Genomic DNA, 18,278 nt, shown 5'->3' with positions numbered 1-18,278 from the left:
GATTCTGGAATTGGCATTATAAAATTTGGAGATGCATTTGATGAATTATATTTTATGTTCTTTCGTGTTTAAGACAGTGTAAATTATCTAATTGTAGAGCTCCCTGAAACTCTGAAAATCAGGCTAAGCTCTATCTTCATCATTTTCCCCTGTGACTTCAAGAGGTTCAGACCTCTTAGTCCTGGTGATAGCACATGGTTACAATTTAGTCCATGGTCAAAAGGTTATTATAACTTTTTTCTCAATGAAATATTTTATTTACATTCCAACTTTTAATACAATTATCTTTTTAAAGAGTTGTTCTGAAAAAGGAAAATAATTTATGCCAAAATCTGTAGAAGACATTTCAACCTATAAACAAAATATGGTGATTACAAGATGAATATTTAAATGAATAAAAATTATACAATAGATATAAAATAATTTAACAACATTTACACAAGGGGAAAAGAAAAAGTCTTGGCATATCGGAGATGTTTAATATGAGCCAGGAATTCTGCTAGGCACTTCGTGTATGTTTTACCTTAGTCATTTTATGTCTGAATGAATGCTAAGTAACCTCAGCACCATATTACAGATATGGAAACAAAACTGTAACGTGAAGCAAATGATAAATTGTAAAGCTAGAATTCAAACTTAGAATTGTCTTGCTTTAAATACATTGTTCTTTACATCAATATAATTCACTTATGAAGAACGTTTAAATATGAGCAATAATATATCTTACACTAAACTCAATAAACAGATTAAACAATCACATCCCTTTATAAAACAAAGCTTGATATTACTTCTAATATCTTATTTTTTCAACTTTTATGTTAGATTCAGGTGACACGTGCAGGTTTGTTACAGGTAAATTATGTGTTGCTGAGTTTTGTTGTACAAATGATCCCATCACCAAGGTAGTGAGCATAGTATCTGACAGGTAATTTTTCACCCTGCCACCTTCACCATCACCCCCATTTAGGAGTTCCCATTATCTGTTGTTCCAATCTTTATGTCCATGTGTATTCAATGTTTAGCTACCTCTTGTAAGTGAGAACATGCAGTATTTGGTTTTCTGTTCCTGCATTAATTTGCTTGGGATAATGGCCTCCAGTTGAATCCATGTTGCTGCAAAGGACATAATTTTGTTCTTTTCTATGGCTGAATAGTATTTCATGGTATATATGTATCATATTTTCCTTATCCAGTCAACTGTCAATTTGAAACTAGGGTGATTCCATGTCTTTGTTATTGTGAGTAGTGCTACAATGACTATATGAGTGCATGTGTCTTTTTTGTAGAACAATTATTATTATTATTTGAGTATATACCCAGTAATGGGATTGCTGGGTCAAATGGTAGTCCTATTTTAAGTTCTTAGAACTGCTTTCTAAAGTGGCTGAACTAAATTACTTTCCCACCAACCATGTATGAGTGTTTCCTTTTCTCCATAGCCTCAACAACATCTGTTATTTTTTGTCATTTTTAATAATAGAAATTCTGACTGCTGTGAGACGGTTTCTCATTGTGGTTTTAATTTGCATTTCTCTAACGACTGGTGATATTATTTTTTACATATTTGTGGGCCATAGATGTGTCTTCATTTGAGAAGTGTCTGTACATGGCTTTTGCCCATTTTTAATGAGATTATTATTATTTTTCTGCTTGTTCAATTGTTTCAGTTTCTCATAGAGTCTGAATATTAGACCTTTGTTGAAGGCATAGTTTGCAAATATCTTCTCCCATTTTGCAGGTTTTCTGTTTACTCTGTTGATACTTTCTTTTGCTGTGCAAAAGCTCTTTAGTTTAATTAGGTCTCACTTGTGAATTTTTGTTTTGTTGCAATTGCTTTTGAGGACTTAGTCATAAATTATTTGCAAAGGCCAATATCCAGAATGGTGTTTCCTAGGTTTTCTTCTAGGATTATGATAATTTTAGGTCATACCTTTAAGTCTTTAAACCATCTTGAGTTAATTTTTGTATATAGGTCCTGTTTTATTCTTCTGCATATGGCTAGCCATTTATCCCAACATTATTTATTGAATAAGAATTCCTTTCCCCATTGCTTGTTATTGTTGACTTTGTTGAAGATCAGAAGGTTGTAGATGTGCAGCTCTATTTCTGGGTTCTCTATATTCTGTTGCATTGGTCTATGTATCTGTTTTTGTACCAGTACCATGCTTTTTGGGTTACTGTAGCCTTACAGTATATTCTGAAGTCTGGTAGTGTGATGCCTCCAGCTTTGTTCTTTTTTGCTAAAGATTTATTTGACTATTTGAGCACTTTTTTGATTACATATGAATTTTAGAATAGTTTTTTTCTAATTCTGTGAAAAATGAAGTTGATAATTACGTAGCAATTGCGTTGAATCTTTGTAGACTGTAGACTGCTTTGGGCATTATGGCCATTTTAATGATACTGATTCTTCTAGACAATAGCATGTGATGTTTTTTCATTTGTTTGTATCATCTATGATTTCTTTCAGCAGTGTTTTGTGGTTCTCCTTGTAGAGATATTTTACCTCTTTGTTAGCTATATTACAAGGCATTTTACAATTTTTGTGGCTATTGTAAATGGGATTACATCCTTGATTTGTCTCTCAGTTTGAATGTTATTGGTGCATAGAAACACTACTGATTTTTGTGCATTGATTTTATATCCTGAAACTTTACTAAAGTCATTTGTCACCCTAGCAGTCTTTTGTTGGAGTCTTCAGGGTTTTTAGGTATAGAATCATAACATCAATGAAGGGAGATAATTTGGCTTCTTCTATTACTATTTGGATACATTTTATTGCTTTCTCTTGCCTAATTGCTCTGGCTAGGACTTCCAGTACTATGCTGAATAGGAGTGGTGAGAGTGGACATCCTTGTCTTGTTCACATTCTTAATGGGAATGCTTTCAGCTTTTGTCTGTATATTCTAATGTTGGCTGTGGGTTTGTCATAGATATCTCTTATTATTTTGAGGTATGTTGCTTTGGTGTCTAGTTTTCTCAGGGTTTTTAATCACAAAAGGATGCTGGATTTTATCAAAAGCTTTTTCTGCATCTAATGAAATGATCATATGGTTTTTGTTTTTAATTCTGTTTATGTGACAAATCACATTTATTGATTTCTGTATGTTGAACCAGTCCTGCATCCCAAGAAAAAAGCCTACTTGATCATGGTGAGTTTCTTTTATCATGGTGAATTAACTTTTGATATGCTACTGGATTTGGTTTGCTAGCATTTTGTTAAGGATTTTTGCATTTTTGTTCATCGGGGAATTGACCGGCAGTTGTTTTGTTGTTGTGTGTCTTTGCCAGGTTTTGGTATCAGAGTGATGCTGGCTTTGTAGAATTATGTAGGGAGGAGTCACTCCTCCCCTATTTTTGGAATAGGTTTAGTAGGATTTATACCAGATTTTCTTTGTACATCCCATAGAATCCGGCTGTGAATCCATCTGCTCCAAAGCTCTTTTTGGTTAGTAAGTTTTTTATTACTGATTCAATTTCAGAGTTCAATATTCATCTGTTCGGGGTTTTGATTTCTTCCTGACTTAGTCTTGGGAGGTTGTGTGTTTCCAGGAATTTATCTATTGCCTCTAGATTTTCCAGTTTGTGTGCATAGAGGTGTTCATAATGGTCTCTGAGGATCTTTTGTATTTATGTGAGATCAGTTCTAATGTCACCTTTGTCATTTCTGACTGCACTTATTTGGATCTTTTCTCTTTTTTTATTAATCTAGCTAGTGATCTATCAATCTTGTTGATTTTTTTCAAAGAACCAGCTTTTCATTTTGTTGATCCTTTGTATGGATTTTTGGATATCAGTTTCATTCAATTCTTCTCTGATTTTATTTATTTCTTTTCTCCTGCTAGCTTTGGGGTTAGTTTGATCTTGTGCTTTTAGTTCCTATAGGTGTAATGTTAGATTGTTAATTTGAGATTGCTTAACTTTTTGGTATAGGTTCTTAGCACTATAAACACTGCTTTAGCTGTAGCCCAGAAATTTTGATATGTGTGTCTCTGTTTTCATTTATTTAAGATAATTTTTAAATCCTGCCTTTATTTTGTTGTTTACCCAAATGTCTTTCTGGGGCAAGTTGTTTAATTTTCATGTAATGTTGTGGTTTTAGGTGATGTTCTTGGTATTGATTTGTATTCTTATTCCACCATGGTCCAAAAGTATGGTTTGTATGATTTTGAATTTTCTGAATTTATTGAGACGTGTTTTATGACTGAGGATGTAGTCAGTCTTAGATTATGATCTGTGTGCAGTTGAGAAGAATTGATATTCTATGGTTGATGGGTGGAGTGTTCTGTAAATGTCTGTTAGGTTCAATTGGTCAAAAGTCAAACGTAAGCCCAGAATTTCTGTTAGTTTTCTGCCTTGGTCTCTCTAACACTGTCAGTGGCATGTGGAAGTACCCTACTGTTATTGTGTTGCTGTTTAAGACTTTTTGTAGGTCTAGAAGTACCTACAAAAGTACCTGGTTTATGAATCTGTGTATTCCAATGCTGGGTGTGTATATAAGATGGTTAAGTCATATGTTGGATTGAACCCTGTATTTTTTTTTAGTGCCCTTCTTTGTCCTTTTTTTTACTGTTGTTGGTTTAAAGTCTATTGTATCTGATATATAACTAAAGACCCTTGCTCTTTTTTGTTTTTAGTTTGTGTGATAGATGTTTCTCCAATCCCTTGCCTTGAGTCTATGGTGTTCTTACTGTGAGGTGGGTCTTTTGAAATAGTAGATAGATGAGTTTTTTTTTTTTTTTTAAATCCAACTTGCCCCTCTTCCCCTTGAAGTAGGTCATTAAAACCATTTAAGTTCAAGATTAACATTGATATGGGAGGTTTTGATTCTATCATAAAGTTGTCAGCTTGTGTTTTGTAGTTTCTATTGTGTAGTTGCTTTAAAGTGCCTGTGGGCTATGTACTTAGGTGTGGTTTTATGGGAGCAGATATTGCTCATCTCCATGTTTAGAACTCCCTTAAAGAACACTTGTAAGGCTGGTCTAGTGGCAATGAATTCCCTTAGTGATTGCTTGTCTGAGAAAGACTTTGTTTCTCCTTCAGTTATGAAGCTTAGTTCGGCAGGGTGTGAAATTCTTGATTAGAATATCTTTTCTTCGAGAATGCTGAAACTAGGCCCCCAGTCTCTTCTGGCTTTTATGGTTCCTGCTGAGCAGTCCACTGTTAGCCTGATGGGGTTACCTTTGTAAGTAATCAGGCGTTTTTTTCTAGTTGCCTTTATCTAGTATCTTATTGATGATAAAATTTTATTTGTTCTTGGCCATATGGGGATGTTATTCTAACAACTACTAAATCCTGACTCCAAAATGTATCTCTGTATTTTAGAATATGTCATTTGAAATAGAAATGTTAAGATTTCTATCTTGTTACCAATAGGAACTATGTGACTCTGGCACTGATCTGTCATTTATCTACTTCTGACTTGAAATTTCCTTACAAAAATTTCCATAAGTAGAAAATTTAAGTAGGTATGTTCATAGATATTTTTCCTCCCTTGAATAACATAGCTTTATAATAGTAGACAACATGCTGGGATAGCGGGTTTCAGGGACTGATTGTCAAAAATTAACGCTCAAAAGAACACTTGTTAGAAACAACAACAACAAAAAGTTTATGTGGTAAAGTAATCTGTTGAAATTTTTAGGCCATATGTCAAAGATGAGAATTTTACCAGAGAATTTATATTGTTTATGGAACTGAGAATTTAGGATAACAACTTTTATATTGTGTTCATTTATTAATAGACCATCCATAAAATTTCCTGCTATTAAAAATGCCTTTTAAAACAAATTTTATTTAACTGTATTTTTAAGATTTTAATAAACTTTATCCCATTTGTCTCTGATATAAGAATTTACATAAAATCATGCTTATTTATTATCTACTTTTAAGTTTGTTTTCCACACCAGAGCTTTTTGACACTGTTTTTTTAATTTAAAACTCTTTTTAAAAGTACTGCATCTACAGTATGTGCTTGAATTTTTAATAATGATGCTATAAAGAAAATAGCTCATGTAAAATTTCAGTTATATTTTAATTTTAATTTCTAGAGAAACTTTTCCTATAAAATTTGTTTGACCAACCTATATGAATTTATTCAATTTAGACCAATATAACACTTAATTGAGAGCTAGCTGAATTTTGTATGTTTTTTTCTTAAATATTTCCCAGGTACTTATTTGTTTAGACAGAATTTTAAAGTATTCATTGAGTGTTGGCTGTATGATAGGCATCAGAGATAGCATGGTAAGCAAATTGGCACAGCCCTTCCTTTCTTTGAGTTTACAGTCTAGTGATGATAGAGATGTAAACTGAATTAATCAGGAAACAATTTAATTACAAACTAGTACGAGTGTGTAGGAGTTCTAAGAACATGAAATAATAAAACATGACAATATGATACATCAAAAATATTCTATGAATAAAGTAAAATTTTTGATCAAGGCTAACTGATATGTAGAAACTTAGGAATTATTGTAGCTTTAGTAAGACTTCAATTTCTGGCTGTAATGTATCAACTTAGAAAATAAGCCCTTTTGTGAATAATAACTGGAAAAACAAAATACCAAAACAAAATCTGCAAAATACAGCCAAAAGAAACAAAACAAAAACAATTTTTTTTAAGTATCAGGAACTGCTAAGGCAGCCAGAATTTAAGGCACCATGATCTTGAAGAAATGAGTAAATGCACTAAGGTAAAGCTGACATTTAGTGTCACTTCCCTCTGTAAATTATTTGATGATTTATAAATGGCATAATACCTACAGATTGAGAACCCATACAAAGTTTTCTGAAGCCAAAAATTCTAAGAAAACAAAAACTGGATATCAGAGCTCTTCAGGAAGGATGGATTCTTATATCCAGGATTTCAGAAGAAAATACTGAAATACTAAACCCTAAGAGTAAGATTTAAAAGAACCAGACAAAATTCCAAAATCCAGTCCCCTTCATCTGAGAGTGGATTAGGGTGTAAGGTGATTTTGCCCTTAATCAAATTCTTCATCAAAAGCAAAATTAAATCCTCTATGGAAAATTTAGCATCATATAGAACATCTACAGTTTCCATTTAGAATTTATAGCATTCAATCAAAAATTTTCAGGAAATAAGACCAAGAGGAAACAGGCACATAGGTGATTCATCTATCAGATGTATCAGACACTGTCTCTGAATTTACTGTGATTAGTATGTTTTTTTAAAAGGTGACAAAATACAGAAATTTACCACTGATCAGGCATACAGAAATACAATAGAATAGAAATTCTAAATAATATAAAAATTGTAATTAAGATTGCAGTAAGCTTGGCATGGTGACATGGGCCTATAGTCCCAGCTACTTGGGAGATTGAGGTGGGAGGATTACTTGAGCCCAGAAGTTCAAGACCAGCCTGGGCAATATAGCAAAAACTCATTTCAAAAAATAAAAAAGATTACAGTAAATGGGTTTAATAACAGATTAGATGCAGCAGTTGAGAGGTTTATTAAACTGGAAGATAGCATAAAATATTGATATTAAACCATGGAAATAAAATGAGTAAAAAATACAGAAATCCAGCATAGAACAAAAAGCTACAAAACATACAACCCAAATATATAAAGAATTTCTACAACCCTACATAAATAAGAGAGAATTTAACAGAAAATGGGACAAAAAGCAGCTGAGAAGCAATATACCTATTTTCATGTTTTAGAAAGTAAGGACTTTCTGAGCAAAGAAAACAGCAACTTACTCTAATCAGCAGAGCTTGAAAGTCAGAAGATGACAGAATGGACAGTGAGAACACTAGAGAGATTTAACTGCCTGGAGGCATGTATTTACATTTTAAGGTAAGAGAAAACCTGGAGGCATGGAAACAATACTTGCCTTATCTCTCCTCCCACCCCATATAAATAAACATTTACTTACATTCCAAAAGATAAAATCCCTCCTACAGTCCTCTTTTTTTCTGAAAGAGACTTTGTTCACATTAGAAAGATTAGATTCCTCTCATTTCTCGGAGTGGTGTTCGGGGTTGGTGGCATCTGGACAGCATACATATAAACTCCTAGGTTCTTAATTTCAGTGTTCTTCCACTATAACATTAGAAAACTTCTTTGTTGCCCAAGCAGGTCTACTTATCTGGCTCTCATGCATTGCCCCACATGGGGGAAAGAACACAACATGGAGTAGTAATGCAGTTATTCCTGTACATAATAATAATGTGGTCTTGGTCCAGAAAATTTATAGTTACTTTCAGAATAATATGAGTAAATACAAATATTAAAAGTTTCAAAAATCTACCTAAAGACATCTATTAATAAGAGGGGATGTCCAAATGGCAAAGAAACATATGAAAATGTTCTCAACCCCATTAACCATAGGGAGATGCAACTTAAAACTGCAACTAGCGATCACTGTATAGCCACCAACATGACTAAAATGAAAGACTGATGATACTAAGTACAATGGTGAGGTTGTGGAAAAACTGAAACTCTCAAAAACTGTTGTCAGATGTGAATTAGAAAGACTATTTTGGAAAGTTATTTGGCAGTGCTTAATAAAGTTAAACAAAGATGGCTGGACATAGTGGCTTACGCTTGTAATTCCAGCACTTTGGGAGGCGGAGGCAGGCGGATCACCTGAGGTCAGGAGTTTGAGACCAGCCTGGCCAACACGGTGAACCCCCATCTCTACTTAAAAAAAAAAAAAAAAAAATTAGCCTAGTGTGGTGGCATGCACCTGTAATCCCAGCTATTTGGGTGACTGAAGCAGGAGAATTGCTTGAACCCGGGTGGTGGAGGGTGCAGTGAGCCGAGATCCCTCCACTGCACTCCAGACTTGGCAACAGAGTGAGATTCCATCTTAAAAAAATTAAATTAAATTATAAAAACATAGAAATTGTTCATAATGCTAGGTATATTCTCCACATAAGCATATATAAATATACATTCACAAATGGTCATCGTGGGATTGTTTTAATTTCCAAAATAGTGCTAATGTCTAAAATCATAAACAGTAGTATCTCCATATATTCAACAAAATGCCAATAAATATGCTAAAAAATACATAAATAAAACAGTCATTGGCAAATTATTTATTCATAATTGTTCCCAATTGGAAATAACCTAAATAACCCTAAAAAATACATTTGATAAATACTGGTGTAGTCATATCATGGAAAACTAACTAGCAATGAAGAAAATGGGCTGCTACTATAGAGAATTATATGGTTGTATCTCAAAAACATAATGTCGATCAAAAGAAGATGGAAGCAAAATGATACCTATTATATAATATAATTCTATTTATATGCCTTTGATAAATTGGCAAACTTAATCTATGGTGAAAGTAGTCAGAATAGGGATTAACTTTTAAAAGAGGAATAGTTACTGGTAATGTACACAAAGATGTTTCTAATCTACTGTTTAATGTCTGATTGTACTGTTGTGTTTATTTTGCAAAAATTTATACAGCACATATAATTTCTGTACTTCATATATGTTAATTACACTTCATTTTTCAAAACAGTTTATTCAAAGTTGGTATAATTTGGGATATCAAAATCTTACATTTTATGTAAAAATAGTTTAATAAAATGTTAAGTTCATATTATTTTACCTCATTTTTATTGAAAGAAAGATGAAACTTCCAATTCTCTGATCTTTAAAAGGTTTTAGCACATAAAATATAAAATATTAAAACTTTTATATTTCAAAAATGAAATGCTTCCCTTGAAATATTTTTAAAATTAATTTGTAGCTAGTTTATACCAATTTGATCTTCAACTTATAGGTTGTGGAGAAGATGAAGGATTTATTCACTGTTTTCTTGAGGCAGAGAAGTAGTCAGAATGGCAAGCAGCTTTTCAGAATACAAATTCTAGGCTCTATTTTTACTCCATCTTTAGAGTTTCGCTGAAACGGTTTTTTTGCATATTCTTCTCTTAAGAATACTAATTCACAACAGAAATTACATGTTTATATAGGATGTTAAATTCAACTGTCAAAAGATGAGTGTCTTAGTCCCTTTTGACTGCTATAACAGAAATACCATAGACTGTGATTCTTAAAAAACACTTATTTCTCATAGATCTGGAAGCTAAGAAGTCTAAGATTAAGGCGCTAGCAGATTTGGTGTTTGGTGAGGGCCTGTTTCTTGGTTCACAGAGGACACCTTTTTGGTGTATGCTCACTTGGCACAAGGGACAAGGGAGTTTTCTGGGGTCTCTTGTATAAGGGCACTAATCCCATCAAAGATTAGCTAATAAGGTCTCTACTATCATTATCTAATCACCTCTCAAAGGCTGCATCTCCAGATACTAACACAATAGGATTTAGCTTTCAACCTATAAATTTGGTGGGGGTGGTGGAGGGTCGCACATTCATTTGATAGCAGTTGGCAGTTGGCTTCAAGGTTTATAACTGGACAACCTAAATGAGTACCATGTATATGATAGATGCTTTTTTATGTTTTTTCAACTGACCTTCCCCAAATCTCTGTGCTAGTAAGGAATAAAACCATAATTGTAACCCAATCTGTCCCACTGTGAAGCCATACAATTCTCTCTGTGTTACATCCAAACCAATTTAATTTTCATTATGGAACTTGTCAACTCCAAATATGAAAATCTTCATCTATAGGCTGTTATAATAGTGTGTCTCATTCTATTATAGGTGGTAGATCTTATTTGTCTGTATTAAAACATATAGATAGAAATAGCCCCTACTCAGGCTGTGTGTGGTGGCTCACGCCTGTAATCCCAGCACTTTGGGAGGCTGAGGCAGGTGGATCACCTGAGGTCAGGAGTTTGAGACCAGCCTGGCCAACATGGCAAAACCCCGTCTCTACTAAAATTACAAAAATTAGCTGGGCATGGTGGCGGGTGCCTGGAATCCCAGCTACTCAGGAGGCTGAGGCAGGAGAATTGCTTGAACCCAGGAGGCAGAGGTTGCAGTGAGCCAAGATCACGCCATTGCACTCCAGCCTGGGTGACAGGAGTGAAACTCCATCTCAAAAAAAGAAGAAAGAGAAAGAGAAAGAAAGGAAAAGAAAATAAAAGAAAAGAGCCCCTACTCCTACAGGTAGTGATATGTTGCATAGTGTTTGGAAAAAATATCAGTGAAAATATGCTAGAAACCACACTCTAAGTCATGTAGAAATGCCAGCCAAAAAACAAAAAAAGCATTTACCATCACTTTTCCTAAGTAATGTATGCATGTTAACCTATATATATGAGTATGCTGATCTATATATCAGCATAGATCGGCATAAAGGAGAGTGAATAACATGAACATTCCCTGCTTGAGGCACCTTATGTAGTTTTTTTTTTATAATATATATATTTCTTCCTAAATCCATTAGAGAGTAACTCATTTCAACAAGGGCAAGGTTGTGATTGGTTTTCATAAAGATAAGGTGGGGTTTATAATTAAATTTCACCAGGGACCTACCATCCTGCCTCAGGGAAAAAAATAAAAGGGCTGACAATCCTGCCCTAAGAATATAATAAAGGGTCAAAACACAAATTCCTTCTTGCTAGAATGGTAACTGGAGATTCCTTATTGGGACTTGGTTGATGACTTTTTTTCCTTCCCCAAACATTCCCAGTTTCTTTACAATATCAGCTCCTATCCCCAAGGTCTTTTGAGTCACTGAAATTTCTGACATTAAGACAAAAACCTGAAAACAGAGCAAGTGGTAATGGTGCCTATTGCTTAGATTTTTCCTTTAATGGGAGAAAAAAAAGGCAAATTCCTTTGACTATATTCTGCCTTCAAGTCTGCAGATCTTCTACTTTAATGTAAATTTAAAAAAGGAAAAATCAAACTATTATCTGACCCAGCAAGGATCAGTCTCCCTAAATTTGGCAGACTCTTAATCTCCCAGGAAGCATAATAGTATAGCAAGGATGGGAGGCAGCATCTTCAGATTGTTCTCAAATCAGGAAATAACTCAAAGAAATGGAAGGCAAAACAAGACACCGAGCACTCTGTAGAGTCAGAACAGTAAGAGCTAACACAAGAGGAGCCGTTCCTGATTACTGAGTGTTAGAAACTGAACTGTGTCCCCCTAAAAGATACGTCGAAGTCCTAACCCCCAGGACCTGTAAATATCAGCTTATTTGGAAATAGAGTCTTTACAGATGTAATCAAGTTAAGATGAGATTATAATCAGTTAGGGTGGGCCCTAATTCAATGATTGGGTATCTCTTTAAGAGAAAGAGAAGAGGCCAGGCACAGTGGCTCATGTCTATAATCCCAGTGCTTTGGGAGGGCTATGCAGGAGGATCACCTGAGGCCAGGAGTTAAAGACAAGCCTAGGCAACATAACAAGACTCCCTTCTCTACAAAAAATAAAAAATAAAAGAAAAAGAGAAGAGATACAGACATATAGAGAGAAGATAGCCAATGTGATAACAGAGGTAGAAATAACAGTGATATAGCCAAGGAACACCACAAACTGATGACCATCACCAGAAGCTACAAGGAAACAAGTAAGGATTCTATCCATAGGCAGAGTAAGCATATGCCTGCTGACACCTTAATGGTTGGCTTCTGTCCTGCAGAACTGTGAGATAATAAATTTCTGTTTCCAAGCCTCCCAGTTTGTGATCTTTGGTTAGGGAAATCACAGGAAAACAACATACCAAGTAACCCAGGATGTTGGCACAGGAAGGCGTCATGCAGGGGGTAAGCTATACTGGTATAGTACATGAAGCACACTTCAATTACTTCATCAGTTAAAATGAGGAAAAATTTGCATGTAGCAATAGGACTTCATAAGAAACAAAGACTCTTTGCTCAGAGTGTAGATGGAAAAGAACATGGGAATATGTAGGAAAAAACATAATCCAGAGTGGAAACACTTTCCTGCACCAACTAAGGGCTTTCATAAATTTCTTAGACTGGTATAGAAAAACTAGAAATTAATATCAAACTCTTATTTTCTTCCATCACTTATAATTTGCTTCAAATATACACACTTTAGTTATTTGTATGTAAAATATACATTTGTCTCATTCCAGCATATACACTTAGTCACTACCCAGAAAAAATTATATTTAAAACTACGTAATATTTTAAGGAATAGAAACTTTCCAGATATTAAAAAATTCAGTGACTGCACAGATTAGGTAGCCAACTTGTCTACTGCCAGGACTCAATAGTCCACAATATGGGTTAACTTATGTAAATAGCAGATTGTTGGGGAGGCTTCTTGGCAGTGTTGATTTTGTTTGCATTTCAATACTCCATATTTCACCATAGATGAGTTCTGATTCCAGAAAAATTAAGTCCAGATTCACGTGTGCAAAATGTATAAAGCTAATCCATAGAGTTGAATGAGCTAGAGTTCTGTGTGTTACTGTGAATACATAGGGGAAAAAAAGGCTCAGCAAATATGGAGAATGTAAAGAAATCTTCACATCTTTAAAATTTCATATTTTTTCCTACTTAAATATGACATTTAATAATAAAAATGACATATTACTCATATATTCTACAGCATAATCAGTTCTACACCACTTAAAAATAGGTTGTGAGTAGGTGTGGCTACTAATCTATCATCAAATATCAGTTGCAAAGAAAGAAATGAAGAGATATTTGCCCTTTTCCCTTTATGATTTATATTTGGCATAAAAGAATTGTTGAATTTCTTAGGAAGTTATGATAATTGATGCTAAATAAACACATGGATTGCAAAATCATTCCAAATGTCAAATAAAACATGGTTTAACAATTTTCATAGAAACAAGACGATTTTATATCATCTATTTTGCTAAGTTTAATCTTTTTTTTTAATTTGAAAGTAAGGAGTATCTTTAATGAAAAATATTCCAATATATTATATATATTAAACATTGTAAAGACTCAATATACTGCTGTAATTATAATAATAGTATTGAGATTAATATATACAATGTATCAGATATGTCTATAAAGTTATATGGCTATACATATCTATATGTTTCTCTATACTTATACAGATATATGTATCAATGTAAATAGATATATAAATATATAGATGTAAAATATATCTTGGAGTACATATAAACACCTTGAAGAAGGCTTTTATGAGAGAGATCTATCCATGTAGCATATGTACTATATAAGTATATTAATTAATTGATCAGTTTTGAACAATAGTTTTTTATTGTAGTCACGGGTTTAATAGATAAATGTGCCAGCCCCCTTTAAAGTTAATACTGGTGTGCCTAAATATGTCAAATTTTATCGCTGATAATGTTTCTGTCTATTTTTTGCTTCCCTAATCTATTTGGATCATAAGCAAATAGTAATCAAACAACTGTTGAGTTCCCCTAAGGACTTAGCAATATACTAGGTATTTGAACATTGAAAACTGTAAAGAATATGCTTAGTTACTGTTGAGTTGAAATGCTGAGAGGTTCATTAGGCAGAATGAGTAACTCATCCATCAGAGACATCCATGGTAAATGATTTCTCTGACAGTTCATATGTTGAATATGAGAGCACTCATGAGAACATATACACTGGATGATGACATGCTAACTTTTCTATTATTCCAAAAGTCTGTTCTTCAATAAAGGCCTGTAACTCTATCTTAAATTACCTGTCATGCTGTACATAGCATAGGCTATAAATAATTCTGACCAACACATTAGATATATTGAAATATAACTCAAGTGATTAGATTTGTGGCATGGGATCACTGAAACCCTATAGAGCACATGCATAATCTGGAATTTAAATCGTTAAGGGAAAATGATAAGAAAATTAGCAATATTAATAATATTTGAAAAATCCTAATTTGCACACTAGTAAATAGCTGTATAGAAATGACACCAAAATATACCCATTAGGTTACCAAATCTTGTGTAACACAAAAGCAAGAGGATACATAGTTATATTAATAAGAGGGATAGGCCAGGTGCAATGAGCCACATCCATAATCCCAGTTCTTTGAAAGGCTAAGTCAGAAGGATAACTTTAGGCCAGGAATTTAAGACCTGCCTGAGCAACAAAGCAAGAGCGCATCTCTACAAGAAAATTTAAAAAAACAAATAGCTAGGTATGGTGATGCACACCTGTAGTCCTAGCACTCGAGAATCTGAGGTGGGAGGATCACTTGAGCTCAGGAGTTCTAGGATACACTGAGCTATGATCCTGTAACTGCACTACAGTCTGGGTGACAGAGTAAGGTCTTGTCTCTAAAAGAAAAAAGAAAAAAAAAAAAAAAAAGAAAAAAAAATGGGGATATCATCTGAAAGAAAAAAAGACCTAGGCTCAGTGATGGCCTTTATTAATCCTCCCAGCTCTAAATTATTCCTTCATTCACAATCCTACTGATAATACTATATGTTAAATATAAATATTTTACATGAATAGTAAATAATTTGTAATATTAGCTTGGTGTAAAAGTAATAGTGGCTTTTTTCATTAAAATAATATAAACATAAATCTTAAACACTAAAATTGAATACTAAATACTAAAATATAAGCAAATACTAAATAAATCCTAAAAGTGAATAATTTATATTGAGTTTAAAATGTTCATTACAGTGAAAATTGCATCTGATCCAATTATAGCAATAATTATTATTTTAATGGATATATAAATAGAAATCATGATCTACAAGGACTTCTCATTCATGTTTGTAAACAACGTGAGGATAGAGATTAGTGTGAAATAGAGCAGTTGGAAGCAGATAAGTATGTGGTGAAAAACAGAAGAACAAATGAATGGATGAAAGTAAATATAAATAAAACCAAACCCAAATCAATGTCAGTTTAGTGAAATATAATTACATGAGCACTTTGTTGCATGTGATTGGAATTTATGGAGCAAATAAAAGTTGGGAAATTTTAATCTGTAGTTGTTTTTTGGAGGGAGGGATTAGCAGTTCCATTTGTTTCTTTAAATCAGATCAAAATATGAAATGGTGTACATTAAATTTATCTATATATTGACAAATTATTTCCCTTTATAAGCCTTTAATCTCTCTATTTAAAATACATGTAATCAAAACACTATTGATATTATCAGTGTATTTTCTATAGCAGTAATATGAGCATGAAGTCTTTATATTTTTATTGTGTCACTTTTTATATTTGGGGATGATAATGATTACCTTTCAGTATAGCCATCCTCCAGCAAAAATAAGAAATCATGATAAATAATGACATCTCCTAATGGGTGCATAAAGAGAGAAAACTGAGTAAAGAAAGAAAACACTGAATAAAAAAAGATAAAAAAATACATTACATAAAATGCTCACTTATACCACTAATTAGTGATTTGTCTCCAGAGGATAAAAACTACATAGCTATTTTTTGAATTATTTTTTAATTTAATTTAATTTAATTTAATTTAATTTTATTTTATTATTTTTGTAAGAGTCTAGCTCTGTCGCCCAGGCTGGAGTGCAAAGGCACGATCTTGGCTCATTGCAACCTCTGCCTCCCGGGTTCAAAGGATTCTTCTGCCTCAGCCTCATGAGTAGCTGGAATTACAGGCACCCGCCACCTCACCTGGCTAGTTTTTTTGTATTTTTAATAGAGACTGGGTTTCACCATGTTGGCCAGGCTGGTCTCAAACTCCTGACCTCAGGTGATCTGCCCGCCTTGGCCTCACAAAGTGCTGGGATTACAAACATGAGCCACCGTGCCCGGCCTATTTTTGAATCATTTTATAAACATACAGATTATTTCTACAGACACCAATTCTTTTATTTATTCACTCATTTAATAAAGCAATCTAAAGCTCATTGAGTAGTTCCATGAGCCAGCCAATGGAATGTAAGTTCTTTGAGAGCACTCATTATTTTGTTCTCTGCTAACCCTATAACAGAGCCTGGCACATAGTAGGTATTTAATAAATTTGTGTTAAGTGAATGAATGAATGCTATGTGCTGGCATGTAATAGTGAAAAGATCATGTACAGTCCATGGCCTTATAGTGTTTCCAAGGCAGTGGGTGAAGCTTATAGGTGTTCATAATTATTGTTACATATGAATGCAAACCTTATAGCTATCACCTACGGCAAATAAAATTTTTGTTCAGCAATATTAAAAATAAGGTAACCCAGATGCCAGATGCTGAGTAGCTCTTTAGGGCAAGGAAACAGAATTGTGTGACATGCCAGATCTTAAATGAGTGGCTTCTTTCAAAGAAATCTCTCAATGTCTGTGCAAAATAGAGGGATCCACATGTCTTTTGTCCCTCTTTTCACACTTCTTTCACATTAGAAAGGCATCTTTACACATGAAGGCACGTATGGGCAATTTAAGAAAAATCTTGACTATGAGTCTCTAAATAGTGGAATTAAGCACAGATTGGCTGTTTATTCACCCCAGAAAAAGATTCTCTAGGGAAAGATCAACAATCAGGAATGATTCAATACTCCTGGGAAAAATTCAGTAATAAGCCTATCAGCTATCAGCTCCTAAGAAGTATTCCAGGAGTCAGATCTTGGATCCACAATTTAGTATGCTTACTGAAAACTTAGAAGGAATTGTGAAGAAGCTCAAAATCTCCAATTACATTAAAATGGAATATATACAAAATTCAAAGAAACAAAGATATCTTTTGAAGTGTCAAGGAAGAGGTGATTACAAACTTTGAAAGTTTATAAGGGTTATCTTATGGACTATAATCACAGTTATTGTCTATTTTTATCAAGGAAAATAAAAAGGAAAGCACAGATATGTTGTGTATTGCACTTACCTCATATTATGCCTTTTAAAAAATTTGCTTACAGTAAAAATTTTAAAACATGTGTTAAATGTTTTAAACACTTAGTGACTTATTTGGAAACTTAAGTGACTTATTTTGAAAAGTATAATAATAACATTTTCCTATTGAAGAATATTTGTGACATAAATACATTTTCTCCTTCTGGTATGGATAAAATTCTTCCAAAAAAGGTAGGTTTAGACCTACTGTAACACTGTAGATTCTTTGTAAAAAGATACTTTATAATCTTAATCCTCTCTCCATTAATTAATTACCTCAGCTAAATTTACTCATTGTTTGTCTTTTACTTACTGAACAATGAATGCTATGTTGCTGAGTTACATATGTTTTGTAAACCATCTCAAATATTTAATGGAACAGTGGAGAACATGAGTTAACACACTGTAAACATTTTGTTTAAATGAGCATCATCTGAAGTATAGTAACTCATCTAGGGCACTTGGGAACTGAGTAGTATTAATATATAGATCAAGAGAATCCATAAATTTTAATTTCCCCCGACAATTCTAAAGCTTTTTTTTGTAATTTTTTTTTTTACTCTTTTTATTATTATTATTATTATTATACT

At 33.4% G+C, this 18,278-nt stretch overlaps 1 long non-coding RNA gene across 1 annotated transcript in view; it reads left to right on the top strand.

The window, feature by feature from the left end:
* Positions 1–18,278, top strand: part of LOC129049541 (uncharacterized) — a 94,998-nt gene that overhangs the window by 3,732 nt on the left and 72,988 nt on the right. The gene's annotated exons all lie outside the window — the stretch shown is intronic.

This window comes from Pongo abelii, chromosome 14 (assembly GCF_028885655.2).
Source record: "Pongo abelii isolate AG06213 chromosome 14, NHGRI_mPonAbe1-v2.0_pri, whole genome shotgun sequence".
NCBI lineage: Eukaryota > Metazoa > Chordata > Mammalia > Primates > Hominidae > Pongo > Pongo abelii.
Note: the sequence above shows the minus strand (reverse complement) of the source record. Positions and strands in the feature narration are given on the sequence as shown.